Here is a 19473-nt window from a genome sequence, read left to right on the forward strand (position 1 = left end):
TTATATCAAACTAGTAAAATCAGTATTTTTAATATATTTTAAGGATTAGAATTTATAAATTAGAAGTCTAGAATATATTTTCTAGGGTTTATAATTTATGAATTGGAATCTAGAATTTTTAAATTATGATGTAAAATTAATCATAATATATAAAGAATAATAACATATTAAGAATTAAGTTTGGTGATATGACTTAATTGTAATTTTGTACTTAATTATGATATTCATGTATTTGACTCATTCAAAATTCGTAACTAAAGTAGTGTTTATTAGAGAAGATTTGAGGAGGAATAAGGATGAATGAGGATAGATGAATGATGTAGGGAAATTTACATATAAATTTACATTTGAAAAACTTACTGATTAGGGATATGGGCCAAGCCGATATCAAGACCCAACATACCAACCTAGCTCAACAGACCCATTAAAGATGCCTATAAATATCACGCGGATGAGCTATCAAAAGGGACAGTTCTCTCTCTCTCTCTCTCTCTCTCTCTCTCTCTCTCTCTCTCTCTAACCTATTACTTCGCACCTCGCGGAATCTATAACTAACTTGATCGTCGGAGTGTACCCAGGAACCGATTCCCCCATAGAGACATCGATCACGACCAGGGCACCTCAGAATCATCCTAAGGCACTCCATCGTTACTGTTCAGTTCAATATCTAATTACTTTCTAATAAAATTATTTTTTTAATATATTTTAAAAATTAGAATTTATAAATTAGAAATTTAAGATTTTAAAATTTATGAATTGGGGTTTAATTTTTTTAAAGGCAGCACATTTGGCTCTTAAAACTAAGCTTCAAAGTAAATTAGGACCTTAAACTATCAAAATTATCAATTAGGTCCCTGAACTAAGTAAAAATCATCAATCGAGTCCTAATTTTAAACAAAAATCATCAATTGAGACCTCATCGAGAATTATTTGGTTGAACAGTTTCAGACCCTCTTTCGAAATCCATTTTGAATGAACACAAAGATTATTACAGTCTATATCAAATAGTCATTGTTTCTGATTTCAGGATAGGATAGAGACTCAATTGATAATTTTTGCTTAGTTTAGGGACCTGATTGATGATTTTGACAGTTTTAGGTCCTAATTGACTTTGAAACTTTAATTTGGAGAGCCAAATAGATACAGTGCGTTTTTTAAATTAGAGTGTAAAAATATATTTTATTTGTTATATATAAAAAATTATCATATATTGAAAAATTAAGTTTATTTTAAATAAAAAATTAAATTTGACAATATAATTTAATGGTATAATATTCGTGTAAAAAGCCATGAATGTATCTATCACTATCAATCTCTATGCTTCCATTCCATCAATCCCTCCTACGTTTATTTGCTGAAAAAATACTGTGTAGATTTTTTTTTTAAAATTTTCTAGTGTTTGTTTGATTATTAGTTAGGAAAGTAAACCGATGGATAATACGATGTTAGTTAAAAAAATATATATAAAAAATGAAGAAAGTAAAAAAAAATGCATGTATTTGCCCGATTTGTAATAGATGCTTGTGTTATGTTTTATTTACAAAATAAAATATTTAAATTACATGTTAAGTTTTAATTATGATCAAAGACATTTTTATTTTATAAAATTTATTCTTACATATCGATAAAATACACGCCCTCCCAAAACAAACTCCTTAAATTGAAACCATGTATCATATAGTGGGTATTTTATGTTTTTTTTTTCTAATTTGACAGATTATGAACTAAATGATATTTAAGTTCATTTTACATAGTTACACTTTGTTTTGTCAATATGTAAATCTAATTCTTTTTAAAAATATCTTATTAATTCTCATTAGAACTTAATAATGTAATTTTAAATACTTTGTTTCGTAAAAAAGTTTTGTTTTGTAAAAAAAACATATCGTATACCACTAATTACAAACTTTTAAACTATAGTCATCTTTTTGCAATTAGAGCAAAGCACAAATAATTTTTTTTTTTTTTTTTTTTGCACTTTGCTCTACAAAAATTAAGGAAAATGTTTTACCATTTTCAAAAAGAGAGAACTTTTTACTAGCCATGTTCTTCAGTCCCGACTACCTCATTTGCTTTTTTAGTTCCTTATCAAACCCAACTCACCCATATAAGAAACAGATTAGGGGTAGTGGTTTAGTCAAGTTGACGAGTTTGAACGGTCCAATAAAATGGTTAAATAACAGTACATCTAAATTTTCTATTAGGTAGAATAAAATTGTACCATTTCTTATGTAAGTATAAACATGCACTTCTCGAAAAATGATAAGAGAAAATTAGAAACTTATCCTTATAACATTTGAAGTAACTCAAAAATATCCTAATAGTCAAATATTTTGAATTAAGAGTCAAAATGGTCCCCGAACTTAGTAGACATGATCTGTTTAGCAAAAATCAAAGTTTAAGTATTAATTCAATCTCGAAGTTAGCAAAACTTGGCAAATCGGTCAAAATTTGACAAACTTTTAAGTATTAAAACTGATTGCTTTTAATCGAATTTATTAATTTTTACCAACTTAAGTTGATACATAAACTTCGATTTGGACTAAACTGGTCGTAACAGTCAAATTTAGGCGCGATTTTAACCCCATTTTCAAATGTTTTCTAGAACATAACTTAATACATACTTAACAACTAAATGCAAAATTAGGCCATTATTGATACAAAAATGGCAAAAATCAATCATGATAAGATATTTATTCTTCAATTAGAGCACTCAAATCATTGTAAGAAGAGCCTCCACACTCCACAACACTTCTAGCCATTTCACCTACCTTGTTTTCACATGATTGGAAGCACGTGATAGTAGAGGTTAATTGTAACGTTTTGAAGTTCCAATCATACGATGTCAGGTGACATTTGAGGGTTATTTGTTTTAAATAACCAAATTGAGGGGTTAATTATAACGTTTTGAAATTCAAAATCAGTTATAGTTTTTGGACAACTTGGAGGAACTCGAGAGGTATTATGCATTTTTTATTTGAAATAACACAAACACTACAAACCCTAATTGTCAAATATGTTTTAGAACAAACATAACTTACAATAATGTAACTAAGGCTCTGTTCTTTTTGACTGAAATTAAGTGAACTAAACTGAAATCTATTGAAACTGAAATAATAATATAATCCTTTAAAAATAGCAATAATTAAAAAAAAAAGCTTATAAAGGGGCGGCCCGGTCGCACTACGCGTCCCCGCTGAGCGAGGGTCCGGGAGGGGTCCCACCACAAGGGTGTACTGGGGGCAAGTCTTCCCCTGCCAATTTATTTGGCAAGAGGCCGCTCCTAAGACTCGAACCCGTGACCTCTTGGTCACACGACAACAACGTTTACCGTTGCGCCAAGGCTCGCCCTCTAAAAAAAAAGCTTATAAAAAATAATAATGGTTCTAATAATAATTATAATTATAATGAGTAATGATAAATTAATGAACTGAATGCTACTGAACTGAACTGAACTGAACTGAAACTACTGATATTGAAATTAAGTGACAAAAAATAAGGCCTAAATGCAAAATTTACTAAGCAAAAAAGTAAAATTAGTCAATTATTGAAACAAAATGGAAAAAATCAATCATGATAAGATTTCAATTCTTCAATTAGGGCACTCAAATCATTGTAAGAAGAACCTCCACACTCCACAACCCCTCTAGCCATTTCACCTATCTTCTTTGCTTTGTTTCTAAATTCCTCTCCTTTCTCCCCCACCATTATCTCTTTCACTGCCTTCTCTATATTTCCACTTTCCACATAATCCCCCACCAATCTCACCCATTTTTTAGCCCCCACACCGACTCCAATCTTCAGTACATCGGTAATCAACTTCTCGTTGAAAAATTGATCAGCGAAAATTGGCCATGTTACCATTGGTAACCCCGCGCTTATTCCTTCTAGAACAGAGTTCCATCCACAGTGAGTCATGAATCCCCCAACTGATACATGATCTAGTATCAACACTTGGGGTGCCCATCCTCGTATTATTAGTCCCTTTCCTTCTATTCTTTTCTCGTAACCGTCAGGAATCCAGTTCTCTTCTGAAACAGTTATAGCTGGAGATACTGAAATAGCTCCCACCTTAGATTGAATCGCGGGTAATCCCCCTTGTTTGTTATCTCCTTTCTCATTTATTCCTTCAATCACTTTCTCGTATTCGTCTGATGCAGTTGTAGACACCGAGTCGGAGGACCTGTGACGAAAACCCGTAACAAGATGGTTGGAGCGGTTGGTTTCGGAAATTTTAAAAAAGAAGAAAAAATATATAATAAAAAAAGAAACGAAAAGTTAATGGGAGTCGTGGTCGTCAAGTGGACGGCTCGCGAGTGCTCAGCGACGTGGTGCGAGCGCCTAGCGGCAGCCGACGCGTGTCCGATGACAGTTGGATGCATGCCCGGCAGCGCGGGGCCCACGCTCGACGTCCGCTGGGCGCGCACGCCCGGCAGCGCGGAGCACGCGCTCGACGACCATTGGGCGCGCGCGCCCGACAGCGCGGGGCGCACGCCCGACGGCCGCTGGGCGAGCACGCCCGGCAGCCGCTGGGCGAGCGCCCAGCAACGTTGGGCGGACGCCCAACGCTAAACACTCGTTGGGCGAACGCCCAACATCAGTTGGGCGCGCGCGCCCAACGATAGTTGGGCGTTCGCCCAACCGGCTTTGGGCGACGCCCAATTTTATTTGGGAGTCGCCCAAAGCTTCCAGGATCCGTTGCCAATTTAAGGCACGGATCCCCATGCATTTGAGAGAGGATTTGGGGAAGAGCTTCTCACTCTAAAACATTTTTTTAGAGAGAAAAAGTTATTTTTTGGAAAAAAACATTTTTTTTCCTAAAAATTCCCGAATTTCCTAAAAGTTAAAATTTTACCGCAAACACAAAAAACACCGGAAAATCACGATTCGTGGAATCAACCGACTTCAACTGTCAATACCGAACTTGAGGTATTATCCGAGGACTAGACTCGTTTTATTTTATTTAATTTATTTCCTTTATTTATTTATTTTTATGTTATAATTTTATTTATTTAGTTATTTATTTATTTATCACGTTTTACTTAATTTTTCGTATTTATTTAATTTTCGCCTCGTGTTAAATAAACGTTCGGTTTTATTTTGAAATAAAAACCTCGTTTTAATATCCCAATGCGAACCGTGATCCGATTCAAAGGTAGTTCGGGATTAAAAAACGTTGTAATTATAAGTTTTCAAAATTTTTCTAAATAACGTTTTAAATAAAAACATCGTTTAGGAACCTCCGTTATAGACTATGATCCATTTTTTGGTAGTTCGGAGGTCCAAAACGATAGAATAGATCTAATTTAAAGTGTTTGAACAAATCTGGAAACTGTTGGACTAAATCTGTAATTCTGTCTTTTCTGTCGCTAACAGCAGATTAGCGACGAATTTTCCGTCGGTAATCTGCTGGAATCCGAAAATACTCTTTTAAACTCATTTCTTCAACTTTTTTGATATTTAATCTCTTATATATATATGTATAATTATGTAATATGTTAGTTAAAATTATTTTTGAGGCATTCACCTAATAATTATCTATATACTTACTTACTTTATATATTCAATTATAATTTTCATTGTTTTGGCTTTATGGAATTATTTGTATATGTATATATAGTTTTTGGTTTATTTAAATGGATTTAGCCATTATTGAGGATGGGATGTTTCCTATATATTCATAAACTATTTTGGGATCCAAATTACTTTCCTTTTTTTTAAAACTTGTATAGTTTTTAGTTATTTTTACATAGTTATAATCAGGATAAAAATGTATTTTGTTTAGTACTATTTTTCTCTTTTTCTTTATTATATCATATAGTATTTCTTATTCATTTTCATCTATAAATACGTCATGATTTTTAGATAAAACTATGTATATATATATTCCTATCTTATTTTTGTATATATATATGTTTATATTTCAAATATGTTTGATTGGGTAAAATTGGACCTTGATTTGTTAATTGTTGTAATTATGTTCAAGTAAGGTTCAATTGAGTGAAAAATGGGAAAACAAACCACAAAAAGAGAGTTTAATTTGTTTTGTTTAAATTAAAGCTTTTCTAGATATTCCTAAAGTATAAATAACGTTTTCTTGTCATTTTTTAAACCATTTCCAAAATATCACGTGTTGAAACCTTAATTCGTTCCAACGACGGATTAAGCGAACCTTGTAATTAAAATCGTGTTGTTGTAAATAATAGAGTTTTGAATCGTTTTCTTACTCAAATGGATTTGTACAAAAATAATTGGACTTGTATGCCTAATCACGTTTTTGGAGTTAAAGTTTTTATTCCACATTTTCAAACATTCGAGTCGTTCCAACGGCGATTCGAGTCGATGTCATGTAAATTAACGGGGTTTTAAAACGTACCTAAATCGTTCCAACGGAAATTAAGGTACGAACCATGTAAATAAACTCGTTTTGGGGAATGAGATTAGCTTAGAGTTAGTATATAATATAAAGTGTAAATCACACTATGAATAAACCAATTCTTCCTTCTCCCCTTCTCTCTCCTATGTATTTTTAATTCATGTAAATGGGTGATTCTTTACTAAAGTGGCTTTCAATAATATATGCTCAAAACGGTTTTCAAAACGAGAAAGAAAAGGTTTCAAATGAATTTTAAACTTGAAGAAATATGCGATTAAGGTTTCCGTTATCGCCTAACACGCTGAGTAGGAGGCCGGTGGTTCATAACCGGGCGATGTCGAGGTGCCTAGTAGCCTTTCTCCGGAAAGGAGCTAGCCTTCTCGACTCGTACCTAAGTTTCCCGAACCCTCACCGGTCTCCCGCAAGGGATCGGTGTTCATTTTCCCATTCGTGGGTGGAGACTCTTCCATACTCCGAGCTCCGGTCCTGCCGAGCAGCTTGATTCCACGATTGGTTGCTTTCGGCGCCAATCACCGCTTACGTCGCTATGAGGTGTCCACCCCCCGGTCCGCCCGGGAGATTAGGCCGCGGTACCTCGTCTAACAAGTGGCGACTCTGTTGGGGAAGCGAGAAATTTGATTCCGGAAGGCGTGTATTAAGCCCTTAACGGGGACGGATCGTATTATTTCTTTTCGTATGCATTCATAAGCATTATTGCAAACCTTTTGGGTAATTTCCGCAAAACCTCTAGCGAGAGTCCATTCGTCGCTCGAAAGAGGCTAGTGTAAGTTCCCCCTTACAGTAAGACGCCAAAGGGTCCCCATCCATTCGTTAGGGGCGAATTGGTGCGGGCCTGTGAGGTCCCGCGATCAGCCGTGTCAGCATATAGTAGCCTTAGAAGTTGCCATAGGATTACCCGTTACTATTTTTGATGTGATGAATGAATCAGTTCGTGTTTTCAAATTGCCATGATACGTGTCTAATCCTAAAATATGTAAAGAAAATGAAATGATACTTTAATATATACTCTTAAACCGATGTACAAACTACCCCAAAACATTGAAAACGATTCGAACTAAAGACGACTTAGTCATCTCGTATAAATGAACTTGTGCGACCCGCCTGGTCCCTTTCAGTGTCCCGAAGAAGGCACATGTTCAGGAAATACGTTATGACGTAAGCACGTATTAGTACGAATCGGTTTGGCATTAAGGATAGTTATATCTCGATTCAAAAGACTATATTAACAGTAGCCGTTATTCACATTCTTTAAATAGGTTGAATACGTGCCTCGAACGAGTATGTGCTCCGTTTAAAGTCACAAAGCCGAATTAAGCTAAATCGCATAATTTCGCCATATGGACGAGACTGTAGGATTGACTAACGACTCGATCCATTCGACCGTTACCAAAACTGCAAGAAATATGGCCCGATGTGCGCGCTAGCTTAACTCGTGCCTAAATGAAAAAGAACGGTGACATCCTTGCTTCGAATAAACATGCGATTCGACGAAACGGTGATTTTCTATAACCACGCTAAGGTAATATATCCCGTAGAATTGTGGCTAGCCGAAAGACTGTCGTGCGCTCGAATAAGACTCGCCGTCTTTTTACGTAGCCAAAACGAGCAAACGGTTTCTTAACGCTAAAAACAAACACGTTACACGATGAGTCCGTTCCTTAAAATAAAAAGCGCTTTCATCACTGAATAAACATCGAGACACGAACCCACGCGAATAAAAGATCCCGATAGATCCAAAAGATCCCGTTGTAATCCAAAAAATCGAGACACGAACCCACGCGAATAAAAGGGAACGAGTCATTGTCAATAACGAACGATTGGACTAAAAGAATAACTCGTATCATATCTAAAAAACCGAGATGCGCTCGAAGGGAGTCAAAACCCGAACTAATGCGTCTCGCAAAAGGACAAAAGACGAGTTATCCCGAAGGGACAATCCAACTTGGTCGATATCTTAGTCAGTAAACGCTGATACGTCAAAACAAACTGTATTGTCTGATGGATGATTTACTTTTCCGCAATAATCGACGGCATCATACGTCCCCTGGACCGCAATGTGAGCCCCAAACCAAAATCTTAGGAAAGAGACTTGGACCATCGAGTGTGTGGAGGAATAAGGGTGGAAGAGAGATGTTGTGATACGTGTAATTAGACTAACGTTTGTTCTTCTTATCTTATATATCCGTAAATAAATAAACGCACACACCATAAATCATGCATATAAAACCATGCATACATACTAATGGATGCTGTTCACGCAGACATCATCATTAAGCGGTTGTGGTTTCGTGAGAGCAGTCGGTTGGTTAGGCAGTTTGATCAGTTACAGATTGACAGTTCCGAATCGGCAATTGTGGCTTCTGATTCATCTTCATTCGGGTATACTCATTCTTCCGTCAGTATGTCTGCGACCGACGAAAAAGTGGCCGGATTGGAAAACTCTGTGAACAATATTAATGAGCAGTTAGCCGCGATAGTGGCCCAGATAGCTAAGTTGGCCATGAAGGATGACAAGAGTGGCAGTAAGCACGCTGAGAACGAGGTGAATGATGGTCCTCGCTTTGGGAATGAGGACGACTATCAGGATTATATCCGGAAACAGCTTGAGAAAGAGAAAGGTAAGGAAGAGGAGTGGAAGCAACACATCACTCAGGAGGTGCAGGATCTACGTGGGGGAAGTTCCGGGAGTCAGGACTTTTATAACTTGAAGAATTGTTTATCGGCAACGGCTTTGCCTTTGAAATTCCGGCTCCCTGACATGAAAAAGTTCGATGGAACTGGAGATCCTACTGCTCACATGAATCAGTATGTTGCCGTGATGAAGCACACAATCCTGACTGAGGATCAAGTCCTAGGGCTGTTTAACACTTACCTAGAGGGGGCTACCCTCACATGGTTTCATGCATTGCCGATGGTGACGAAGAGGGATTGGAAAGAGTTAGCGAAGTCATTCATCACCCAATATAGCTTCAACACTATATTTGAGGTTACTTTGAAGGAGCTAGAGAGCACCAAGCAGCAGGCTGGGGAGTCTTTGTCCGACTTTATGAGTAGGTGGAGAGCTAAGGCAGCAGTTATGAAACGAAAGCCGTCGGAGCAGGATCAGATCCGGGTGGTAATCAGCAACACTTTGCCGTATGTTAAGGATGAGTTGCAGTGCATGCCTTTCACCGATTTTAATCAGATGTATGGCTACGCTTTGACAGTTGAGGGGGATGGAGAGCCGAAAAGAGCTTGTACTAACTGGATGAAGTCGGGGTATAGTGCCGGAGGGCCAAGTACTAATATAGAACCTACCGTAGTGAAAGTGCTTCAACTTAACGCTATCGGGAAAAGGCAGTTCGCCCAATTTGATCTGACCTATGCAAAAGTTTTCGAACGATTGCAGAAAAAGGAGTTGCTGAAAGCCCTTACTCCCAAGAACAAGACAGGACCCACACCACAGATGATAACCAAGGGGTATTGCGAGTTCCATAGTAACTACGGGCACACCATTGAAAATTGTGAGAGGCTAAAGCATGAGATCCAGGATCTGATTGATAAAAAGAAAATAGTCGACCCATCGTCAGCAAACCCTCCCCTTAGGTGCAATCCATCGCCTAGTCATAGGGTGAGCGCAATTGGATCTGGGTTGGAAGAGAGCTTTGTGGTGGAGTCATTCTGCGAATTTAAAGAGGAGCTGTTGGACTCCAATGAGAAAAGGAATGTGGGAAATGGTTTATACGTGTCTATTTTGGAGGAAGAGCCAACGGAAGAAGTGATGGACGATAGAACTAAAACTGAGGAAACCAAGGAAGTATCGTCTCGGAGGATCATGCCTGTGTTGAAATTATTTAGTGGGGTAGAAGACCCCGAAGCTCATCTGTATGGATACGTGTGTGCTATGTTTGGGGAGCCATACAAGGTGGAAGAAGTCGCTCCATGGTTCTACCTTTCGCTGGTGGGCGAACCTTTGAAGTGGTTTCAATCGCTACCTGACTCGACTAAGCATGATTGGTCACTGATGTCAAGCTTGTTTTTGATGAAGTATCGAAAAGACAAAACACAGGCAGGGGAATATAGCGCGATGCAAATTGGGCCTATCAAACGTCCATTTCCGACTGTCAGCAAATATAATGAAGGGAAGGACCCCATGGAGCACCTGCATTTTTATCTGTCGGCTATGGGTCCTCTAGGTTTCAAAGAGGAGGAGATTACGAGCTTGTTTTGCAACTCATTGGCAGGAGAGTCACTGGTGTGGTACATGTCTCTTCCAATGCACGTTAAAGCAGATTGGGCAAAAATGACTAAGAGATTCATTAAGAAGTACACCGCAGGGGGATACCTAGAGGAAGTGCCGATGTTACCCGATGAGGAGACACCTGAGGTGGTGTTAACCATGGCTAAGTACAAAGGAGATGAGAACCCCATCGACCACATAAATTATTTCCGTGCCTACATGTTTGACACAGGACTCTATCGAAGTGAGTTGGTTCAGCATTTTCCAAAGACACTCGTAGGAGAAGCTTTGATGTGGCACCGAATGCTCTCAACAAAGGCAAAAAGGGACTGGGGGTCCCTCATGGAGGCTTTCGTGCAGAGATATGAGATGTACATCCCGTGGATTGGGTCGTTGGAAGATTTAGAAAGGATCAAGCAATTTCCTGAGGAAGCATTCGTGGATTATGCTAGGAGATGGAGGTTCAAGTATGCCTCATGTCGGGTCACCTTGAGTGATCAGGAGCAACTCATGTGTATCCGAAGGGGTGCTATTCCTCTCGTCGCTAGAAGAATGAATGGAGTGTTCCTCAGGGACTATGAAGAACTGATAGGCTGGGCTCGGTATGGATCGTCGGACCCTTCCTACGTAAATCCGAACGTCCCTCACGTAATGGATCTGATGGTCGTGGATATTTGGGGAAGTTCCTCCGATGAGGACGGTATCAATCAGAGAGTTCCGATCAACATCTGGGATGAGTCTGATGATGAGCTGGAAATGGCTGCTAGCACCGAAGGAAAGATTCTGCCAGGTTTTGAGATCTTCAATGATGTTACCGATTGGGACAAAGGAGAAGCAAGCTGTTTCATCGAGGAGATCATGATGTTAGATCTTAATGCCGGGGAGCAGGTGATCACTATTGAGGCCACTGTGGGAGCGGTGGATGAGCCCAGTACCTCCAAGACTTATGAGAAACCCGAGAACCCTGTTGATGACAACTAGATTACCGCTTTGTTTGAATCTGATGATGTACTCACCAATACTATCAATGAAATGAATTCTGATTTTGCTTACTTGCTTAATGTTGATTCTGATCATTCCATGCATTCTCATTCATATAACATGCCTACATTTGAAATCAATGCAATAGAAATGTCAACTTTAAATCTTGGCACGGATGAAAATCCTAAACTTATACAAATTGCTCGAGAATTAACTATTGAAGAGAGGAAAGAGTTTGAGAGAATAATTAAAAAAAATACGGAATAGTGTTTGCTTGGACGTACGAAGACATGCCTGAAGCCGATAAATCAATCGTAACTCACCGTATTCCAACATACCCCGAGGCTAAGCCCGTGAAACAGAAACTCCGACGCATGAGGCCGGAATGGGGAGATAAGATCCGAGAGGAAGTAAAGAAACAGTTAGAAGCAGGGTTCATCGAAGTAATCGACTATCCCCCTTGGGTCGCAAATGTAGTGCCAATCGCGAAGGAGGACGGCAAAGTGAGCATGGGCATCGACTATAGAAATCTTAACAAGGCGTGCCCCAAAGATGAATTCGCATTGCCTCACATCGACGTATTAATCGACAGTGCTGCATCAAGCGTCTTGCACACGAATGTTGACGGCTTCATGGGCTACATGCAAGTTCAGATGGCAGAAAAGCACAAGGCAAAGACCTCGTTCACAACTGAGTGGGGAACATACTGCTATAGGGTAATGCCGTTTGGTTTGAAAAATGCTGGGGCAACTTACCAGCGAATGGCTACGGCACTGTTCCATGATATGATACACAAAGAGGTAGAGGTTTATGTGGATGACATGATGGTCAAGTCGGAGACGAGAGAGGGGCATTTCACTGCACTCGATAAGTTTTTGGCCCAAATCGCAGAATTCAAACTAAGGTTGAACCCGAAGAAGTGCTTCTTCGGCGTTTCATCGGGGAAAATCTTAGGCTATGTAATCGGAAATAAGGGAATTGAAGTAGATCCCGACAAAGTGAAGGCCATACGGGAAAGGCCGGCACCAAAGAATGAGAAAGAGGTGAGAGGGTTTCTGGGGCAGGTTCAGTATATCAGTCGGTTCATAGCAAGACTCACTGCAATCTGCGAGCCGATCTTTAAGTTGCTACGGAAAGATCAACCCACGATTTGGAATGATGAGTGTCAGCAAGCCTTAGAGAATGTCCGGAACTACTTGTCTAATCCGCCGGTTCTGAGACCGCCTAAACTTGGAAAACCGCTTCTCCTCTATGTAGCAATCGAAGAGCGATCTATTGGGGCAATGCTGGCCCAATAAGGAGACACCAGTGTGGAGCACGTGGTGTATTATCTGAGTAAGAAGTTCCTGGAATACGAGCTTAAGTATAACATGATCGAAAAGACGTGCATGGCGGTAGTATGGTTAACGAAGAAACTATGGCACTATTTTCAATCTTACAAAGTGATCATTATTTCCCAGATGGATCCTGTGAAGTATCTGTACCAAACTCCGTCTCTAACAGGGAAGCTAGCCCGATGGTTGTTGCTTTTGTCCGAATTTGATATTGAATATGTAACGAAGAAGGTTATCGAGGGGAGAGCCGTAGCAGAATTTCTGGCCAACCAACCTCTGAACGCAGAAGAGGAAGAAATAAACTATGATTTCCCCGATGAGCACTTGAACGCAATAGAAGTTATACCATGGAAAATGTTCTTCGATGGAGCAGTTAATTCGAATGGAGCCGGAGTAGGAGTGCTACTTATCTCACTAGAAGGAGAAAGGATTCCAATGGCAAAAAAGTTATCCTTCCCTCTCGCCAATAATATGGCCAAATATGAAGCGTGCATCTATGGGTTGCAGTTCTTAGCAGCACTGGGAGCATCATATGTTGAGATTTGGGGTGACTCAAAACTGATTATCGAACAAGCGCATGGAAATTGGGAGGTAAGGGAAGAAAGGTTGCGTCCATACCTAGACCAGTTGGAGGGATTAGCGCAGAAGTTCAGCGAATGTCGTTTTTGTCACATTCCTCGAGCACAGAACCAGGCAGTGGATGCTTTGGCCACTTTGGTGTCAGTATGGGATAACCCTCGGAACCTCGCCTCAAAGCCGTTGGTGTTGAGGAGGTCTCACAAACCGTGCTATGAAGATGTGATGCTATTGGGAGCAGATGAAAAGCCTTGGTATTTCGATATCGTAAACTTCATGAAAAGTGGGGCATACCCGACGGAATCAGAACTTAGGGATCAGGCTGTGATCAGGAGGTTAGTTCAGCAGTTCGTCATCCACAATGACTTGCTTTACAAAAGGCACGCCGATGGTTTACAACTGAGATGCTTGAACGAGGGAGAAGCCCATGAGGCAATGGAGTCAGTACACTCGGGAATTTGTGGAGCCCATATGGGAAGAGTGGTGTTGGCGAAGAAAATCATAAGACAAGGCTTCTATTGGCTCACCAGGGAAAGGGATTATAGCGAATATGCAAAGAAATGCCATGATTGTCAAATCCACGGAGATTATAATCACTTACCGGCTATGGAATTGCACGTGTTAGCACCCATTTGGCCGTTTGCAGCTTGGGGCATTGACATCATCGGCGAGGTGAGACCTAACGTGTCAAATGGACACAAATTCATCGTCGTTGCCATTGATTACTTCACCAAGTGGGTAGAGGCAGAATTGTTTAGTAAGCTAGGATCGAAGCAGATGAGAAAGCTTATTGAAAAGCATCTAATCACCAGGTTTGGGGTGCCTCACCACATGATCACGGATAATGGGATCCAGTTTCAAGGGGAAGTTAAGAGTCTCTTCCAAGAGTACGGTATTGAGCATCATAGATCGTCTCCATATCGCCCACAAGCTAACGGGACAGTAGAAGCGGCCAATAAGAACCTTAAGAGGATTCTCGTAAAGACAGTAGCATCGCATCGGAATTGGCACGAGCAGCTTCCGCTCGCTTTATAGGCTTATCGCACGACGGTTAGAGCGTCAACTGGGGCAACGTCGTTCTCCTTAGTATATGGGGCAGAATCGGTTCCGCCTATTGAGGTTAAGAAGCGATCGCTGAGAATCGCGGTAGAAGTAGAGATTCCTAAAGCGGAATGGGTGAAGAAGCGTTATGAACAGCTGACATTGGTAGACGAGAAGAGGATGGAGGCCCTTTACCACATACAGCTATATCAAAGGAGGATGGCCCGGGCTTTCAACGAAAGGGTTAAGGTCAGTCCTATCAAAGAAGGAGGCATGGTGCTGAAACAGATCCGAATGACGCGCACCGACCCTAGGGGCAAGTTTAGGCCAAACTGGGAAGGACCGTTTCTCATGAAGAAGATCCTAAGCAAAGGGGCGGTGAAACTAACCACGATGGATGGCATTGAGTTCTCCAAACCTACCAATCTGGATAGGCTTAAGAAATACTTTTCGTAAGAAAAAAAAGAAAAAAAAATTCCCGATAGGTCGAAAACCCGCAAAGGGTGACCTATGCAACAATAAGGGACATCCCAATGGGTGAAAACCCGAAAGGGCGTTCATTTGAAAATTCTGGGATAATAAAAGGAGAGTTGAAAAATCGCTGGGATCTGAAAACCGAAAAAAGGCGGGTCCTGGTAACAGTAGTTGTATCTTGGGCAATTATAAAAATAATGTATAAGCGGCTAAGTATTTCTGTTGTTTGTAAATAAATAAAGGCATGAATATATTTGAAGAGAATGATTGGAATTATTATGATCGACTGAATGCATGGTATTGTAAGTCATGAGTTATACATTTCTTTTCCCCACCACCAAATAAAAAGCCTACCCAAATATCTTTTTCACATATACCTGCCATACATCACGGTAGTACTAATAAAGTTGTAAACCGAAATAATGACGGGACTATCAATGAGAAGGAATCCCAAAAGCCCTCAAACGAATCAAAGCCTCCGAAGTAAGGTTCCCGCTCCTCGGCAACTCGGCGGCTCTCCACCAGAATCCGCAAACTCCCCTCAGCAGCTTGCTGGGCTTCTATATCCACACGGCTCCTCTCCTCGGCTGCTCAGCCTCGCTCCTCCCAGTTGGAGCGCTCATCCTCCCTATCCCGACAACGACGTCCGATCTGAGCGTCAGCATCCAGTAGCCACTCCCCTTGCCCAACCGCCACGTTCTCCTGTAATCTTCGGTCAATAGAATGGAGGTCTCCCTGTAAAGAAAATAGGCGGGAAGCAATGTATAAAAAAAAAAGAAGAAGAGAAAAAGAGAGAAAAATATTCATTCATAATCATGTGCATACATATCACTACACTAGGTCATACCATAAAAATATTCACCAGGTGATGGGCGTCAAGCCGCATGCAGAAATAATCGGATAGCTCCAAGAAATCCGTGCGAGTTTAGGCAGGCTCCGATAGGTAAATTAAAATTCGATCAATGGGCACAAGCCCCGCTATGGACTGTGGTCTACGGCATTATCAATGGGCACAGGCCCCGCTACGGACTGCGGTCTACGGCATCATCAATGAGCACAAGCCCCGCTACGGACTGCGGTCTACGGCATTATCAATGGGCAGAGGCCCCACTACGGACTGCGGTCTATGGCATCATCAATGGGCACAGGCCCCGCTACGGACTGCGGTCTACGGCATCATCAATGGGCATAGGCCCCGCTACGGACTGCGGTCTACGGCATTATCAATGGGCACAGGCCCCGCTACGGACTACGGTCTACGGCATCACCAACGGGCACAGGCCCCGCTACGGACTGCGGTCTACGGCATCATCAATAGGCACAGGCCCTGCTACGGACTTCGGTCTACGGCATCATCGACTCCGGTCAAACGCAGACGATCCTGGTAAAAAGAAGCGACTGCAGTCACAAACTCAAGGACGAGTGATAAAGCCCAAATATCAAAGCGACTGCAGTCACAAACTCTCGGACGAGTGATAAAGCCCAAATATCAAAGCGACTGCGGTCACAAACTCTCGGACGAGTGATAAAGCCCAAATATCAAAGTGACTGCGGTCAAAAACTCTCGGACGAGTGATAAAGCCCAAATATCAAAGCGACTGCGGTCAAAAACTCTCGGACGAGTGATAAAGCCCAACTATCATCAACAAAGGACCCCTGCAATCGATGTATAGATTAGGGTTGAATGTTCGATTTGGAGATCTACAATACAAGAAAATGCCTGAGATCGATGTAGAGATTAGGGTTGAACGGTTGATTTAGAGATATGCAAAACGAGAGGACGCTCGCAATCGATGTATAGATTAGGGTCGAACAGTTGATTTGGAGATATACAAATGAAAGGACGCCTACGATCGATGTATAGATTAAGGTCGAATGTTCAATTTGGAGATCTACAATACCAGAAAACGCCTGCGATCGATGTAGAGATTAGGGTAGAACGATGGATTTTGAGATATGCAAAACGAAAGAGTACCTGCGGTCGAGATAAAGACTAGGGTCGCTAGAAAAAGCAACTTTACCTGCGGTCCAGATAAAGACTAGGGTCGCTAGAAAAAGCAACTTTACCTACGGTCGAGATAAAGACTAGGGTCGCTAGAAAACGCAACTTTACCTGCGGTCGAGATAAAAACTAGGGTAGCTGGAAAGAGCAATTTTACCTGCGGTTGATTTAGAGACTAGGGTAGCTGGAAAAAGCAATTTTACCTGCGGTTGATTTAGAAACTAGGGTAGCTGGAAAGAGCAATTTTACCTGCGGTTGATTTAGAGACTATGGTAGCTGGAAAGAGCAATTTTACCTGCGGTTGATTTAGAAACTATGGTAGCTGAAAAGAGCAATTTTACCTGCGGTTGACTTGGAGACTAGGGTAGCTAGAAAGAGCAACTTTACCTGCGGTCGATTTAGGTTAGGGTCGCTAGATAGAGCTATATACCTGCGGTCGATTTAGAGACTAGGGTCACCGGAAGGAGCGTTCGTCTGCAGTCGATTCAGAGGCAAGGACGGGACAACCGAGGCGTTCGCCCAACCGGCTTTGGGCGACGCCCAATTTTATTTGGGCGACGCCCAATTTTATTTAGGCGTCGCCCAAAGCTTCCGGGATCCGTTGCCTATTTAAGGCACGGATCCCCATGCATTTGAGAAAGGATTTGGGGGAGAGCTTCTCACTCTAAAATATTTTTTTAGAGAGAGAAAGTTACTTTTTGGGAAAAACATTTTTTTTTCCTAAAAATTCCGAATTTCCTAACAGTTAAAATTTTACCGCAAACACAAAAAACACCGGAAAATCACGATTCGTGGAATCAACCGACTTCAACTGTCAATACCGAACTTGAGGTATTATCCGAGGACTAGACTCGTTTTATTTTATTTAATTTATTTCCTTTATTTATTTATTTTTATGTTATAATTTTATTTATTTAGTTATTTATTTATTTATCACGTTTTACTTAATTTTTCGTATTTATTTAATTTTCGCCTCGTGTTAAATAAACGTTCGGTTTTGTTTTGAAATAAAAACCTCGTTTTAATATCCCAATGCGAACCGTGATCCGATTCAAAGGTAGTTCGGGATTAAAAAACGTTGTAATTATAAGTTTTCAAAATTTTTCTAAATAACGTTTTAAATAAAAACATCGTTTAGGAACCTCCGTTATAGACTATGATCCATTTTTTGGTAGTTCGGAGGTCCAAAACAATAGAATAGATCTAATTTAAAGTGTTTGAACAAATCTGAAAACTGTTGGACTAAATCTGTAGTTCTGTCTTTTCTGTCGCTAACAGCAGATTAGCGACGAATTTTCCATCGGTAATCTGCTGGAATCCGAAAATACTCTTTTAAACCCATTTCTTCAACTTTTTTGATATTTAATCTCTTATATATATATATGTATAATTATGTAATATGTTAGTTAAAATTATTTTTGAGGCATTCACCTAATAATTATCTATATACTTACTTACTTTGTATATTCAATTATAATTTTCATTGTTTTGGTTTTATGGAATTATTTGTATATGTATATATAGTTTTTGGTTTATTTAAATGGATTTAGCCATTATTGAGGATGGGATGTTTCCTATATATTCATAAACTATTTTGGGATCCAAATTACTTTCCTTTTTTTTAAAACTTGTATAGTTTTTAGTTATTTTTACATAGTTATAATCAGGATAAAAATGTATTTTGTTTAGTACTCTTTTTCTCTTTTTCTTTATTATATCATATAGTATTTTTTATTCATTTTCATCTATAAATACGTCCTTATTTTTAGATAAAACTATGTATATATATTCCTATCTTATTTTTGTATATATATGTTTATATTTCAAATATGTTTGATTGGGTAAAATTGGACCTTGATTTGTTAATTGTTGTAATTATGTTCAAGTAAGGTTCAATTGAGTGAAAAATGAGAAAACAAACCACAAAAAGAGAGTTTAATTTGTTTTGTTTAAATTAAAGCTTTTCTAGATATTCCTAAAGTATAAATAACGTTTTCTTGTCATTTTTTAAACCATTTCCAAAATATCACGTGTTGAAACCTTAATTCGTTCCAACGACGGATTAAGCGAACCTTGTAATTAAAATCATGTTGTTGTAAATAATAGAGTTTTGAATCGTTTTCTTACTCAAATGGATTTGTACAAAAATAATTGGACTTGTATGCCTAATCACGTTTTTGGAGTTAAAGTTTTTATTCCACATTTTCAAACATTCGAGTCGTTCCAACGGCGATTCGAGTCGATGTCATGTAAATTAACGGGGTTTTAAAACGTACCTAAATCGTTCCAACGGCGATTAAGGTACGAACCATGTAAATAAACTCGTTTTGGGGAATGAGATTAGCTTAGAGTTAGTATATAATATAAAGTGTAAATCACACTATGAATAAACCAATTCTTCCTTCTCCCCTTCTCTCTCCTATGTATTTTTAATTCATGTAAATGGGTG

The 19473-nt window shown here is 39.7% G+C and overlaps 1 pseudogene; it reads right to left on the reverse strand.

Annotated features, from left to right (window-relative positions):
* Nucleotides 1-3567: 3567 nt before the first annotated feature.
* Nucleotides 3568-19473, reverse strand: part of LOC136226192 (scopoletin glucosyltransferase-like) — a 38984-nt pseudogene continuing 23078 nt past the window's right edge.

This window comes from Euphorbia lathyris, chromosome 4 (assembly GCF_963576675.1).
Source record: "Euphorbia lathyris chromosome 4, ddEupLath1.1, whole genome shotgun sequence".
Taxonomy (NCBI): Eukaryota; Viridiplantae; Streptophyta; class Magnoliopsida; order Malpighiales; family Euphorbiaceae; genus Euphorbia; species Euphorbia lathyris.